We start from the raw sequence: 17,196 nt of genomic DNA on the forward strand, positions 1-17,196 counted from the left end.
TGGAGGAGGTAGAAATAAATGTTATGCAGCCGCCTTGAGGAACAAGTGGGAAAATTTCCTTGCAGTTTGTCTTTCTTTCTGCCCAGTGGCATGCCCACCCCCACACACACACGGTGAGTGGTGAGCAGGGAGGCAGACTGAGCGGGTTGCATGCTCATCAAACAAAGCCCTCGGCCAAACTAGAGCCAAAAGCTGAGCTACTGCTGGGAAGGGAGGCGGCAATGACTCATTTATTTGTTAAACAAATGCTTAAGAAGGGCCTCCTTCCAGGCCAGGACAGGCCAGGATGAGGGCCAAATGCTGGGGACAGGGTTGGGAAGGAGGAGGGGCTCGTCCACACAGCTTCCCACCCTGGGAGAGGGAGCAAACCAAGATGGAAGTCAGGTAGGGGTGGCGCTCCTGTAACACCAGCCCTTGAGACGTGGAGGCAAGAGAATGATGGGAACTCCAAAGCCACCCTTGGCTACGTATTGAGTTTGAGGTCTGCCTGGGTTACATGAGGCCCTGGCTCAGAGGATAAAGCGCTTGCCACACAAATGTTAAGACCCGAGTTTGGGTCCCCACATCCACGTAAAAGCTGGGTGCTGTAACGCTAGTGCACCTGGGCAAGAAGGCAGGGGGAGGCAGGAAGCTCCCAGGCCAGCTTCAAAGAGAGACCCAGCTAGCCTCAACGAAGGTAGACAGTGGTCTGGAGAAATGGCTCAGCAGTTAAGGCGTTTGCTCGTAAAGCCTAATGACCCAAGATTGATTCCTCAGCGTTCACATAGAGCCAGATGCACATAGTGGCAAATGGGTCTGAGAGGACCTGATGTACCCATTCTTCCTCTCTCTCTCTGCCAGGCATGGTGGCACACACCTTTAATCCCAACACTTGGGAGGCAGAGGTAGGAGAATCACTGAGAGTTTGAGGCCAGCCTGACACTATATAGTGACTTCCAGATCAGCCAAGGCTAGAGCAAGAACGTACCTTGAAAAACCAAATTAAGATAAATAAAAAGGTGGGTGGTGAATAGACACCTGAAATTGTCTTCTGACTTCCAGGGTTCCACGGCACACGCACGCCTGCCCACACTCACATATAAACACAACTGAAAGGTGGCTTATGTGTGAACCGGTGGACGTCAATCACAGTGTGTGAACCGGTGGACGTCAATCACAGTGGTTAGGAGGGACAATCCGAGTCCCAGCTGTGTCAGTGATGAGCTTTGAGAACTTGGGCAGCTTCCTTAGTGAAGATTAAAGAAATAAATGTGCTGGGTACTGACAGCAATGCCCAACATAGCGGAAAAGTTCAATAAATGGTACTCCTGATAAGTAGTAAAAACTATTAACAATGACTTACGCAGACATCCAAATATCAAGCTGTGATACCTTACACATACTTTCTTTTTATTCATACAATCAATAAAGCTGGAAAGAAAAATAATTACCACACACCAAGCCCTGTGCCTGATGCTTTTATCATCAAGGGTGCAAACTGTGGGCCCCCAAGGTTAGCTACTTGTACGTAAAAGTTCTATTGGGATGCAGCCATGTGCATTCATTGCCCCAGGGCTACTTGGGCATAGAAAGGCAGCAGTCAAGGAGCCCACACAGTCCAGGCTGCAAGGCCTGACATATTCACGAGCAGAACCTATACAGAGGAAGTTGGTGGATTCCTTGAACCCATCAAATACCTCAAGACATGGCGCAACCAGGCCTCCTATGACTGTCTCTTGCTTCCATGTTGTGAACTGACGTTCCCAGGGAAAAAAAAAAACTTGTGTTAAAGATTCTACATGAAGCCAGGTGTGGGGGTGCACACGCCTTTAGTCCCAACACTCGAGAGGCAGAGGTAAGAGGATCACCATGAGTTCAAGGCCACCTTGAGACTACATAGTGAATTCAAGGTCAGCCTGGGCTAGAGTGAGACCCTACCTCGAAAAACCAGAAAAAAACAAAAAAAGATCCTACATGACCGAGTGATTAGAACTTCATAACCAGGGAGTTGGAATGTTGCAGACCTGAAATCAAATTATCTTGGGCTATCTTTAGGACCCTTACTAGTTACTCGGTGCCTTCCCCTGACCCAGCATCCTTGTGACTTGAGATGAAATGGTTTGGGATGGATTAACAGACACTAAGAATGTCATCAAATCGCATCTGACCAATAAAATTACCCTGCTTTACCTGAGGTTTCCGCCAACACATTAGAAAACGTCTTGATATATGACTTCCTTTGGTTCTGTAAAAAACTTCATGACACTGTCACCACACTGGAGCATGGTATCTGGGGACCTGGATGTGTGTTCCTGGGCCATGGTCAGAATAAGCGATCTCACTCCTTTTGGGGAGAGAGCTGTCTTTGCATGGGCGTCTAGTCCTCTTTCAGCCTTAGAGAACAGTGATAGCTCATGGGAACTGAAACACAGCTCACATGGGGTTCAACTAAACCCCAAGTCCCATGGGTGCCAGCCCCCACTACGGCTACTAAAACCCAGTCCCTAGCCACTGGAAGCAGACACACCTGGCAAATGTTAACAAGCTGCTTCTGACAGGGACACGCCTCCTCCCAGGACTTCCCTGCCTTTGGACGCAACGGGGATTTTTGTATTGTCTGAAATGACCGATACACAGGGCTCCCATGGCTGCCCAGAAGGAAGCCCGTCAGTTTGGGAACTGGTTTCTAGAGCCTCTCTGTCTACGATGGAGGACATCCTTAATAACATAAAACTGGTTTTACGTCTAGTTTGGTTTTCTGCAGGTCCCCCCACGGTGTGCAACCCATGCCCGCAGTGAGGGGAGGCCCAAAGTGGCCACGGAGCTTACTTAGAGTAGCGTTCTCTCTAACGTGGCCCTGGCAGCAGCTGGCAGCGAAAAGCTCTGGCCCCACCCAGACCTATGGCAGCAGAAACAGGGTGAGGAGAAGCTGTAGTTTAACGGCCGCAAACGATTCTCCATCAGGTCCAAGAACCCTGCGGGACGGCCTCGCCCCGCGACCTCTGTGTGCCCGTCTGAAAGCCAGGAAGCTGATCAGTAAGTCTTTTGAGCTGCAGAGCATGAAAGTTAACAGGTGAATACAGCGCACCAGCTGCTATGTTATGACTGGCAAGAACAATGCCAGAGTCCAGTCCAAGAGATATCCAGTGTCACATGCCAATGGGAGGCTTTTGTGCTTACCTGCTCCGCACAAGCTGTGAAACCCTTCCCCCCGGGACTGAGCAGAGCTCAAATTGGACCCTTTTCCCATGTCTTTACCATGAACTTGCCATTTCCTCCTGATCTCTGCCCCTCAGTGTGCACGGGCGCACTGTCCCGACCCAGCCCTCCACTCTGGCTGCTTGGACACCTGTGATGGCTTTCTGAGCCCCACTTATTTCCCCATTTCCTATGCATCCTCCTTTGGGCCTCAGGGGTCCCCCAAAACATATCCACTGGTGCAAAATCTTTCCTAGGCTCCCACCACAAATCAGTTGAGTCTCAAGTCCCTATCGTGACGAATGCTGCCTTTGATCTCACAGGCTGTGCGCTTGGCTCCCTGGCGACTTGTAGTTCTTGTTCACCCAGGTCCTGGGCCTTGCCATCCAGCCTAGAAGAAGTCTATACATCCCCAAGCACTCCCATGTTCACCACCCCCTTTTACACACGCTGTGTCCTCTGCAGCCCTGCACTCGTTCCCTGCCTTCTCCCATTCCCGTGACTCAGGCCTCTCTTTCCTCCTACAAGGCCAGCTCGGTGGCCCAAGGCTGAGTGGGGACGACTCCTCAGGCCTTGCAGATGCTGGCTCTCCTCTCCCTGGAGCTCCGCTGTCCCCCCTGTAGTGGTCACTTCATTTCCTCGCAGGCCTCCTTTCCTCTTTCCTAGAGAGCAGGCGTCCAGGTGGGGTCACGTCTAGCCCAGCTATGCTGGCACAAGACTGGCTTTCGCAGTGTCTGCCAGCACGAGGCAGGCAGCGAAGGGAAGGTTTTTATAATGTTCGCTCGAGAGTCCAACATCAGGCCTCGGATGAGGGAGACTCGTGAAAGAGGAAGAGAGCTTTCTAGGGTCCCGGTACTATGATGCGTATCTTTTCAGGGATTGAAGTGACTCACTTTTTGTAAGAGACCTCCTAAATATCTGCGTATATAACATAGATTAGTGCTCCCCTCGGCCTCTACCAAAGTTTCTTTATAAAGCGGACAATCGAGTCTAAGTACTAAGTGACTACTGTGTGTTCAACGGGACATCTACACAGCCTTCCAAGGCTCAAGGCAACATCGAGGAACAGAGGGAAGAAAGAATGTAGGTGCAGAGGATGAGAGTTGGGGAACAAGTGCTGTCTGCTGGCTTCCGGGCAGGCTGTGGCTGTTGCATTCATGAACTCACTCACCACCGCCGTGGTTTCCTGCTCAAGGCTGAGCCAGTTCACATTTCAAAGTGGATAAAGCAGGGGCTCATGAGCCCCCCCCCCGACCCCTCCCAGAGGAGCAGTTAATGTTTGCGGGGGCAGTCATGTTTGTCAGTACGTAGCCACTGGTAAGTAGCCCATGCTCATGCAAGTAACCCTAATTTAACTCAGTAAGGCACCAAAAAGAAAGACGGAGAGAGTGATCCCATGGTGGCTGCCTGGGAGGGAACACCCCGGCAGCGAGCAGGTCTGTGCATCATTGTGACATGGAGCTGAGCCCTGGAGGGACAAGGCCAGGGCTAGGCACCATTCCAGGGTGGCTGTCTTAGAGGGAACAAAACAGTGGAAGGTCAGCAGTGAGCAGCTGACCAGCTTGACCTCTACTTCTCACACCCACCTTACAAGGCCCCTGCCCCCCAAAAGTTATCAGAAGGGCTGAAGCAGAGGGCAACTATGTACTGGCCCCAGCCCCCAGGAAGAGGTTGGAACTGATCTCACTTCAAAAAGCCAGACACCACCCAACCTGGACACCAGGCAAGCCAGGCCTCCCAAGGTCTTTCCCAGCTTTGCAAGAGGCAGAGCCCGCGAAGGGCGCCCACCCCAACCCAGACGGATAGTCTTCAACGCCGCACCCACCAACATCAACTTAGACCAGGCCACACAACACAGGCTACACAAGAGCTGCTGTTGCTGCATCCTTGGTGAGACCACTGATCTCAAGTGGGCAGACCCCAACACAAAGCAAATGGCACACAACACCCAGCAAAGGGGCCCCCGCCAAGATGACCTGGTCCCACAGTGAAAGCCTCCAATGAAAGCTTAGAGAAAACCCCAGACATAAAAGGCCAACACAAAATGTTCATAAGCATGTTAAACAAAACTTAATGAGACCGTGAACAAATGGCTTGTTGCATGGGAAGAAACAGGACAAAGAGTAATCAGACAGGAACTACAAGGGTGGCTGCAGGAAATGGAAGAAAATGGCAAAAAGAATTCAAAATACAAGTCAAAGGATGGCTCAATGAATTGGAAGGAAGGCAACAAAATCAACTCAAAGGCTGGGTGAAGGAAATGGGAGATAATCAACAGGAACAACTCAATGGATGGCTGAAGGAAAACAAAGAAAATCATGAAACAGTACTCCACAGACAGCTCAATGAAATCAAGGACAGACAAAAAGAAATTAACAGACGGCTGCAGGCATATGATGAGGAACAATGAATAAGTGAGCTCACAGGCCAATGGAACAAGCTCAACGAGGACACATCCAAATGCGGAATGAACTCCAAGAGACAAGAAAAGGGGCAAATCAAGAAATGAAAGTGAATAAGCAAGAGGTGGAAATGCTAAGGCAAATTATAATAGAAGGCAGAAAAGCAAAGACCTTCTTAAAAAGATCACAAGGAACCCTCACCAACAGAACAGACAACATGGAGAGAAGACTCTCAGACTTAAGGTCAAGACAGAAGAATTAGATAGGAACTTCAGAAACAATGTAAAATTCAAAAAAACATGTGCAAGCAACACGAGGAAACTTTGGGACATCTTAAAAAGACAAAATATGCAGATTGTAGGCATTCGGAAAGGGGAAGAAATAAAGGCCAAGTACACACAGAATATCTCCAACAAAATTATTGAAGAAAATTTTCTCAACCTTACAAAAGAGAGACTGATCCAGGTCCAGGGGGTACAAAGAACACCAAATATACAAGACTAGAAAAGAGATTCCCCCATGTCACATCAATCAAAACACTGAACACAGCACACAAGGAGAAAGTACTAAAAGCCTTAAGAGAAATATAACCCATTAATACAGAGGCAGACCCATCAGAAGTACCTCAGATTTTTCAATGGAAACTTAAAAAAAATTATTTTTATTTATTTATTGGAAAGAGAGAAAGAGGCAGATATAGAGAGAACTAGCATGCCAGGGTTTCTAGCCACGGCAAATGAACTCCAGATGCACGCATCCCCTTGTGCATCTGGCTTTATGTGAGTCCTGGGGAACTAAACTTGGATTCTTTGTCTTTGCAGGCAAATGCCTTAACTGCTAAGCCATCTCTCCAGCCCTCAATGGAAACTCTTACAGCCAGAAGAGCTTGGAGCAAAGTATTTCAAAAGCTAAATGACCATTGCTGCCAACCCAAACTACTATACCCAGGAAAACTATCCCTCATAATAGAAGGTGAAAGAAAAACCTTCCACAATATAAACCAGAAGGAGTCACTGCCTTAGTCTACCAAACCTTCTACTAAAACTACTTCTCAGTTATTTCACACAGCTGAAAAAGAGGGCATGCTCCCAAACTTCTTCTAGGAAGTTAGCACTATATCAATACCCAAACCAGACAGAGACCCAACAAAAACAGAAAATGATAGACCAATATGCCTAATGAACTTAAACACAAAGATTCTCAATCAAATTCTCACAAACTGAATCCAAGAACACATCAAAAGCATCATCCACCATGATCAAGTAGGTTTCATCCCAGGGACACAGGGATGGTTCAATATATGGAAAATCAATAAATGTAATTCACCACATAAATAAGCTTAAACACAAGAATCATGTGTTATTTCAATAGATGCAGAAAAGGCATTTGACAAGATAAAATACCCCTTCATGATTAAAACACTGGAGAGACTAGGGACGGAGGGATCATATCTCAACATAATAAGGGCTTTTATAGTGCACCTAAGGCCCGGGTCACACTAAATGGGGAAAACCTTGAAGCATTAACATTAAGGTCTGGGACAAGACAGGGGTACCCACTCTGACCGTTGCTTTTCAATGTAGCACTTGAAGTTTTAGCTCAAGGAATAAGACAAGAGAAACAAATAAAAGAGACACAAATTGATAAGGAAGAACTCAAACTAGCCCTATTAGCAGATGGCATGATTTTATACAGAAGTGACCCAAAATCTCCACCAAAACTTCTAGAGATGATAAATTCTTTCAGTAAAGTGACAAGATACAAAATACACAAAAACCAGTAACTTTCCTATGCACCACAGATAAACATGGAGAGAGAGATAAGCAATGCTATCCCGTTTGCAATAGCCACAAAAAAATTTTAAATACCTTGATATATCACTAACCAAGGAAATGAAAGATCTATACAAAGAAAACATGAAAATAAGCCGGGCAAGATGGTGCAATGGCTTTAATTTCAGCAGAGGTAGGAGGATCGCTGGGAGTTCAAGGTCACCCTGAGACCTCATAGTGACATCCAGGTCAGCCTGGACTAGAGTGAAACCCTACCTCAAAAAAGAAAAGGAAGGAAGGAAGGAAGAAAAAAAGAGAGAGAAAGAAATGAAAACACTGAGGAAAGAAAATGAGGAAGAAATAAGAATGTGGAAAGATCTCCCATGCTCATGGATTAGAAGAATTAACACTGTGGAAACAGCCATTCTACCAAAAGCATTATACAGGTTCAATATAATTCCAACAAAAATTACAATGACAAAGCCAAGCATGGTGGCACATATCTTTAATCCCAGCACTTGGGAGGCAGAGGTAGGAGGATCACTGTGAGTTCAAGGCCACTCGAATACATAGTGAATTCCAGGTTGGCCTGGGCAAGAGTGAGACCCTACCTTGAAAAAGAAAAAAGAAAGAAAGAAAGGAAAAATAATTATAATATCCTTCACAGAGATAGGAAAAAAATAGCCTTAAAATTCATACAAAAGGGCTGGAGAGATGACTTAGTGGTTAAGGCAATTGCCTACAAAGCGTAAAGACTTAGGTTCAATTCCCCAGCACCTATGTAAGCCAGATGTATAAGGTGGCCCATGCATCTGGAATTTGTTTGCAGTGGTTAGAGGCCCTGGAATGCCTATTCTCTCTCTCTCTCTCTCTCTCTCTCTCTACTTCTTTCTCTCTCTCAAATAAATAAATAAATAAATAAATAAATAAATAAATACAAATTCATATGGTGAGCCAGGCATGATGGTGCACACCTTTAATCCCAGCACTCAGGAGGCAGAGGTAGGAGGATTGCCATGAGTTTGAGGCCACCCTGAGACTACATAGTGAATTCCAGGTCAGCTTGGGCTAGAGTGAGACCCTACCTCAAAAACAAACAAACAAACAAAAAATTCATATGGAAGAACCAAAGACCTCGGATTGCCAAAAATATCCTCAACAAATGCAAAATGTCTAAAGGTATCACCAAACCTGATTTGAAGATATACTACAAAGCCATAGTAACTAAAACAGCACAGAACTGGTATAAAAAGAGACACACAGATCAACAGACTAGAAAACAAGTCCATCTCTAAATTCAAGCAACTACAGCTACCTTATCATTGACAAATGAGCCTAGAATACACAGTGGAGACAAGACACACCTTCAGCAAATCGCGCTGGATAACCCATGTAGGAGAATGAAATTAGACCCACTTCTCTCACCCTGCACAAGTCAATTCTAAATGAAGTAAGGACTTCAATACAAGACCTGAACCTCTAAAACAACCAGAAAAAAAAAAAAAAAGACAGGGAGAACATTCCACAATATAGATGTTGGCAAAGACTTCCTAAAAAAGACCCCAGTAGCACAGGCAATTAGACAAACACCCAACCACTGGGACCTCACGAAAATAAAGAAAAACTATTGTACAGCCAAGCAAACCATCAACAGAGTCAATAGACATCCCACAGAATGGGAGAAAATTTTCACTAGCTCTATCTCCGAAAAAGGTCTAATATCTAGAATCTGCAAAAACTATAAAAACTAAACAAAAAAATCAAACCACCACAATCAAAAAATGGGGTGACAGGTGCAACAGTGCCACGTCTGTCACGGTGGAAACAACTGCCCTCCAATTGGACTGGAGGCCCGCTCCATGGGGGGGGAATTCACCCCTGATACTGAAAACTTAAAACAGGGGTAGTCATGAGCCCTAGGGGTGTAACATCTGCTTCTGTCTGGAAAAATGTATATACTACGCTTATCACACTGCCCAGTAAGCACTTCTCTTAATATTTATACCCTTATATTAATGCTACTCTCACTTTGGATAAAGAATCTTCTCTTTTCAGATGGCAGTGACCTTGGGATGACTCAGAAGGTATCATGGTGCTAGAAAGAAGTGACTGGAGTACCGAGTAACATCTTGATCACACCTTCCAAGGCTCAGGGCCTAATGCGGAAGAGGTGGTGGAAAGAATGTAAGAGCCAGAGGAAGGGTAGGACTCCTTACAATGTGCTCCCTCCAGACACAAAATGGCCTGCATAACCATGACCTCACTGTGCCTGACACGAAACCACCCTGAAATTACATAGTAAATTCCAGATCACTCTAAGCTAGAATGAGACCCTACCTAAAAAGGAAAAAAAAAATGAGTAACAAGCTAGAGAGATGGCTTAGCAGTTAAAGCACTTGCTTGTAAAGCCTAAGGACCCATATTCGACTCTCCAGGTCCCATGTATGCCAGATGAACAAGGTCGCACATACACAAGAGGTGACATGTGGAGCTTGATCGCAGTGGCTGGAGGCCCTGGTGTGCCAATTCTCTCTCTCTCTCTCTCTCTCTCATAACAACAACAAAACAATGTGAATAACAACAAACACTGATGAGACTTGAGGGAACAAGGAACCCGTACCCATTGCTGGTAGGAGTCCAAACTTGTACAAGCGCTACGGAAATCAATTTGGAGGCTCCTAAAAAAAAGATAAAAAATAGACCTTCCTTCCATTTGACCCAGCTATGACGCTTCCAGGCATGTACCCTAGACTCCACTCTTTCCTACAGAGATATTTGTTCAACCACGTTTGGTGCAGCTCTATTCACAATAGCTAGGAACTGGGAATCAATACAGATGCCCGTCAACTGATGAATGGATGATGAAGATGTGGCACATATACCCAATGGAATATTACTCAGCAGTAAGGAAACATGAAATAACATAATTTACATGAATATTGTGGAGTTTGAAAACATCATGCTAAGTAAGGTCATACAGGCACAGAAAGACAAACGTCGCATGTACTCTCTCGTCCATGGCTCCTAACTGGTGTCAACTGGAGATGAGTCCAAACAGTTAGTAAGCATCAGGTATATGCCATAAAGCCAGATTGAGCCCAGGAGAGAGAAGAGGAGTTACCTGATAGATCAGGGGAGGTAGAGACTATCAGGGTGGAAGGGCCTCCTACAAGTTGGTGGCTCATTGGGACAGGCCTATGGGTGTTACAGCAAGCTTCCCCTTGCTGAGGTTTGGCACTCTCTGGTGCTGCTGTTGGCCAGGAGGCGATGTTCAGCTCTACGCATGCTACCTTTCCCCTACAATCATGGAGTTGCCACTTGAGTCTGTAAGCCAAAATAAACCCTTTCCTCCACTCAAGGGAGAGGAGAAGGAAAGAGAGAGAGACATCAAAGCAGGAAGAGAATTGGGAAGAATTAGCAGGAACAGGAGGGAGTTAAGAAAGGGTCATCGGTGGGAATAGTTATCAAAACATATTATACATATCATGGAGGGCCAGGTATGGCGGCACACACCTTTAATCCCAGCCCTTGGGAGGCAGAGGTAGGAGGATCACTGTGAGTTTGAGGCCACCCTGAGACTACATAATGAATTCCAAGTCATCCTGGACTAGAGTGAAACCCTACCTTGAAAAAAACAACAACAAAAACATGAAACATGAACTTGCCAAAAATAAAAATAAAACAAGCCAGGCGTGGTGGCGCATGCATTTAATCCCAGCACTCGGGAGGCAGAGGTAGGAGGATTGCCAGGAGTTTGAGGCCACCCTGAGACTCCATAGTGAATCCCAGGTCAGCCTAGGCTAGAGTGAGACCCTATCTCGAAAAACCAAAAAAAAAAAAAAAAAAAATTAAAATTAAAAATAAATAAAAACAAAACAAAACGAAACCTCATAAAGCTGGTGTGTGGTTAGTACACATCTGTAAGCCCAGTACTCTGAAAGCTGAGACAAGAGGGTCTGGAGTTACAGTTATCATGAGATGCCTTCTGAGACCCTGACTCAAAAACAAAATGTAAAAAAACACAAACCATCAGGTCGGACATGGAGGCACACAGCTGTAATCTCAGCACCCAAGAGGCTGCTGAAACAGGAGGACCACAAGCTTGAGGCCATGTGGGTTACACAGCAAGACCACCTCAGTCAGAAACCCTTCACCAAATGCTGTCTGGGGGTCAGCAATTTTTGTTTTACCTTAAGGGAAAAAAGAATTATGATCACGTGGCTGGAGAGATGGCGCAGTGCTTAAGGCACTTGTCTGCAAAGTCTAATGACCCAGGTTCAATTCTCCAGTACCCAGGTAAAGGCAGACACGCAAAATGGTGCATGCATGTGGAATTTGTGTACAGTGGTTAGAGGTTCTCGTGTACTCACTGTCTCTCTGTGTCTGTCTCTTTTCTCTCAATCTCTCTCTCTCTCTCCTTACAAATAAATAAATACTTTAAAAAAATTGTGACCAGGGCTGGAGAGATGGCTTAGCGGTTAAGCGCTTGCCTGTGAAGCCTAAGGACCCCGGTTCGAGGCTTGGTTCCCCACGTCCCACGTTAGCCAGAAGCACAAGGGGGCGCACGCGTCTGGAGTTCGTTTGCAGAGGCTGGAAGCCCTGCGCCCATTCTCTCTCTCTCCCTCTATCTGTCTTTCTCTCTGTGTCTGTCACTCTCAAATAAATAAATTTTAAAAAAAATTGTGACCAGATGCTGGCTTTGGCTAATGATTTCCACTATGGCATGCTTGGGTCAGGGGCCCTGATGTATTTCAGAGTAGGTTTCAGATGTCTCCAAAATTACTGGGTTGGCTGGCCACCCAGACAGATGTATGAGAAAGCAAGTTTAGCAAACTGTTAACTGTAGCTCTCTAATTCTTTCAACTTTCGGTCTTTGATCTTTCTGGTTTGAAAATGTTCATAGTAAAACACAAGTGCAAAAAAAGTATTTCATCTCATGTAGATAAGGGCTAAAGATACCTCTTACTCCAAGGGAGGTGAGTGCCTTTTGGTTAAAATTATAAGCTGTGTTTTTCAACCACACAGGGATCTTCCTAACGTGGGATTCTGACTCAGCAGGCATGCCGGGGGCAGAGACTGGACCTACCTCTAAGCAGCTCTCTCGGGTGCTATGTTGATATTGCCAACCCACAGACCCAGCAGGAAAGCTGAGGACTACTACATGACCATGACCTCGTTTGGCTTCTGTCTCCCATCTATGGGGCTACTTGCCGCCCCCCCCCCACACACACACACACAATCAGCGCCTTGGTACTGAAACCCAGGAAAGCCCTGGATGGCTTTTTTGACCACACTCTGGCTCCCAGCAACCCGGCAGCCCCAGAGCCAGACAGTACAGAGGGGAGGGACCCCATCAGAAAAGCCAGGCTTCTGCCATAGGCTCAGGGCAGGTCCATCTCAGAGGATGGCAACTGGGGTGACTCAGCACAAGCCCCCACCTGCCCTGCCTGGCCCAGGGCCCACTGGAAGCTGGGCTGACTGCTCGTGCTGAAAGCAGGTGACATGCAAGGGAATGACAAGGTTGTCACAGTATTCATGTCCTAGAACACAGGTCTCAGATCTGGGAAGAGGCACAACCAACATCAAATAGGACCCTACCCATCTTTAAGGAGAGATGCTATGGTTTCCATAGTAATAGTGACTAGACCCCAAGTCACGTATCTAGTTGGTTCTCATGTTACCAGATCCTCCCCCACCTACCCGTATCTCTCCTGCCCACGAGTGGCTCTGTCACCCGACGGGACTATGGTTTCTGAGGACACATGGCAAGCTGCATCATGCAAGAGCCAGTGTGTCATGTGCCGCCCTGCACACATTCCTTGCAAGGAGATACAGCCCTTCCCCTATCTAAAGGTGGAGCCTCTGTCCTTTTGCACCTGGGAAGATCTGTGTGATAGCCTTGACCAAGCCAACATGGCAGGGTGATGCTTTGAAACTCCAGGATGAGGCGGTAAGAACACATTCAGCTTTCACCTGGACTCCGGAAGCCCAGGCCACAGACACTCCGCTCAGGTATCAGGCCCAGGGAGGCATTCCACAATGGCCGGGGTCCACCCTCAGACACCAAACGGAGGAAGCCTGGATGGACTCAAAGTCCAGCTACCATATGACTGTGACTGCAGAACAGGGGGACTGAAACTCACCGGGCTGAGCCGTCACCCCAGGACCCTGAAATAGCATGAGCTCTGCTGCCGCTTCATGCAGTGAAGCCCATCATTGTGTTTGAACTGCAGCCACCTTGATTCAAGGTGCGCAAGTTGCTAGGCCCCCTCTGTAAAGTCTGTCCATAGTCCCACCAGAGAATTACATCAGCACTGCTCCAAGCGGTCTGCTAGGCAAGGCAACTGCTCCGTGCACCTCCACTCACTGCACTGCCTAGGGAGAGGCACACAGGAGTGATTTCCCCGCAGGTCTCCAGTCCTGTGGGTGGTTGAAAGCATGGCCACAGCACCCTTGAATACAGAAGGCAAGTACACCGAGACTCTGGTCTCTTGGAAGATGTCACTTTGGCATGGGCACTTTTTTTTGTTATTTTTATTTATTTATTTGAGAACGACAGACACTGAGAGAAAGACAGATAGAGGGAGAGAGAGAGAATGGGTGCACCAGGGCCTCCAGCCTCTGCAAACGAACTCCAGACGCGTGCGCCCCCTTGTGCATCTGGCTAACGTGGGACCTGGGGAACCGAGCCTCAAAGCGGGGTCCTTAGGCTTCACAGGCAAGCGCTTAACTGCTAAGCCATCTCTCCAGCCCTGGCACAGACACTTTTGAGCTGCAGGCAATTAGGTATAACAAGTGAGGCAAGCTCCTGCTCTTCCCCAAACAGCCTCAAAAGCAGGACATAAACTCCTCCCTCGCTGCATCAGGAGAAGAGCACTTTTCAGTGGGAGCTCAGAGAAGGGCCTGGGCAAATAACCCTTGCGAAAAGCAATCCTATCCGCCGTTAGGTCACCCATACGTCACGCTTCTCGCTATCTGCCACCTCTACAAGCCCACACTCCTTCTTCTTCTTGTTTCTGCACAAATACGTCACCCTTAGTTAAAACAATATATAAGATGTCAGCCCTAACTGCTTCTTAGGGTTTTTCTTTCTTTCCTGAGACCGACCTCCAGTTTGTGATTATAATAAGTATTTACTCTTAAATCTGTGATTTTCAGGCCCCAGTCACTGAATCCAAAACAAAATGTTCCTTCATGTGGTGGTTTGAATCTGATGTCCCCAATAAGCTTGTGTGTTCCGAATGGCTGGATCTCAGCTGATGGCAATTTGGGAGGGGGCGGCTTGCTGGAGGGCGTGTGCCACCGGGGATGGAGCTTGGGGCTTCTTAGCCCACAGCTCGCCAGCGCTAGGTCAGCCCTCTCTCCCGATGCAGTGTTCCACCCACAGTCACAGAGACACATCCAGCCTCTGCTCCTGCCGTGACATCATGAAGATTCTGAGCTAAACTAACCCCCCCCCACACACCTACCTCCTTAGTGCTGGTGGTGTATGGGAAACTCCTCGGGTCGAAAGCAGTGAACAACTACTGCCAGCTTTATCAAAAGCAGCTGGGGCACCCCGCAAGTGAAGATGTGTGTCGGGGAGTCATGAGACCCCCCACCTGAGATCTCAGGCACCCCTGTGTCAGCTATGTACAAGGACAGTGTCACCTTGTCACTGCAGCCACTGTGCTGGGCATGGGTGGGGATCCAGTGAGTCACTCCAGGCATGGCCACATGCCTCTCTGAGCATTACACACAGGCCACCTCACCCTACTGCAATCATCGTTTGTGCATGCACATCAAACATACCTAAAAGAATAAAAACGCATTCACCTACATGTACACACGTGTGAACGCAGATGTATAAGCACACTCACACATGAATGCATTATGCACATATACACACACACGAACTCAAACTATCAGATAACGCTTGCTTAATTTCTCCAACCCTGTTCCTCCGTGAGCAAGAAAATCCAAGCCTGGGGCCTCTCAGCACCCACGGGCCACAGGCTGCCGCGGTCTCTGGGCCAAAGCTTCCAAGCCTCTCATGACCACAGAGCGAGCCTCGGCGCTCTGTTGAGGTGCAGGCCCCACCCAGGACTCACAGCAGCTGAAAACTGCTCTCACTGCAATCTATGCATTGACAGCTGACTAGCCACAAACTACGCATGAGGAAATATTCTCCAAAGGCTTCCGGGAGCGCTGGAAGTCTCCAGACTGCAGTTGGCACCCACCTCCCAGGAACACTGCTGAGACTTCTGCCTCGCTCGCCCGCAGGACGCCTGCAGCCCTTGCTGCCTTCCGCTGGGCGCGCCTCCTCCCCCCGCCCCCCCTCCCCACAGCTGCTTCTCGTGCGCTCTGCTCACACAACTCTCCAACCAACGTTCTCCCCTTCCTTCCCTTGCTTCTTTTCTCCCCTCTTTTCTTGTGATGGGGTCACACTCTGTAGCCCAGCCTCAAGACCTTCCTTTGCCTCCTGAGTGCTGTGGTGGTTTGGATCAGATGTCGCCCCAAAACCCGAGTGCTCTGAATGCTTGGTCCTCAGCTGGTGGCGATCTGGGAGGTGGAGCCTCGCGGGAGGACGTGAGTTACTGGGGGCAGGCTTAGGGGTGTTATAACTAGCCCCCTCTTGCCAGAGTTCGGCTCCCTCTCTTGCTGCTGTTTCCACCTGCTGAGAACAGGTGATGTACAGTCCCTGCTTTATCACCTTCCCCCAGCATCATAGCCGTAATAGACCCTTTCCTCCCATCAGCTGCCTTTGGTCGGGTGCTTTGTCCCAGCAACACGAAGGTAGTTGTGACAGTGACCACGCCACCCTGGTGCCATGCTTTCTTCTTCCTCACTCCTCACCGCCACCTGGCACACTGCCAGCCCCCATGGCAACGTGACCTTCCTGGCAGGAATGAAGATGTTCTACAGAGATGCAGTGCCCTCCCTTTGGCTACCAGACTACTGAAGCAATGACCCAAGGAACTGTTACTTCCCAGATCCCATGCTGGGAGGGAAGGCAAAGGCTGGAGCCTGGCGCCAGCCACTTCCGACAGCTTGACAAAGCACCTGCAGGAGACTGGTACTGGGGTCATGCACACCTCTGGCCTTTATCTGCACCTGAGCCTGCCGACAGGACCTTGAAAATGGTCTCGGGCTGCCAGTGGACCTCTTGGTTCCTCTTCCCAATGTGGTCAAATCAAATAAATCTCCTCTTTCTGCTTTTCACTACAATGGTGTTTAATCACGGAGGATGGGTGGAGGAAAACCCTGGCAGGTCAGCACCCAGGCCCTGACCCAACAACCTAGAAAATAGCAACGCCACGACTCTGGCCAGTTCGCTCAGCTGGTTAGAAAATAGCAACGCCCGCCTCGAGCAGATGTTGACTCAAGCTCGGTCGCTGCTGTAGCCTCTTAGGCCCACCCTACTTCGTATGTGATACAGGGAGGAAAAAGGAAGAACTAAGATGCAAGGAAAAGAAGAGGGAGGAAAAGTGAAGAAGGGAAAAGGAAAGAGGGAAAAAGGGGAAAGAGATTCAGGACAGACTCAAAGTCTATAAATGAGATCTGGAGTTCATTTTGCAGTGGCAAGGGGACCTGGTGTGCCCATTCTCTGTCTCTCTCTCTCTCTGCTTGTAAACAAATAAAAATTTTAAATGATGGACCGGCAGGAAGGGAACCAGATCACAGAATGTCCCTGGAACCAACAGAGGTGACAGAGGGCTCAATCAATCCCAAGTCCCTCTGGGTTTGGCCTATACCACTGATGAGAAGGGGGAGATGGTCCCAGACAATGGGGAGCCACAACCACCCACCTCAGCTTTGCCAGTGGCTCCCCTGTGGGCCTGGACTCTAATCTACCAGGCCTTCCA

The 17,196-nt window shown here is 48.1% G+C and overlaps 1 protein-coding gene across 2 annotated transcripts in view; it reads right to left on the reverse strand.

Moving 5' to 3' along the window:
• Abcc1 (ATP binding cassette subfamily C member 1) overlaps positions 1–17,196 on the reverse strand; it is a 147,219-nt gene that overhangs the window by 74,232 nt on the left and 55,791 nt on the right. The window lies entirely within an intron of this gene.

Source organism: Jaculus jaculus, chromosome 11 (assembly GCF_020740685.1).
Source record: "Jaculus jaculus isolate mJacJac1 chromosome 11, mJacJac1.mat.Y.cur, whole genome shotgun sequence".
Lineage (NCBI taxonomy): Eukaryota > Metazoa > Chordata > Mammalia > Rodentia > Dipodidae > Jaculus > Jaculus jaculus.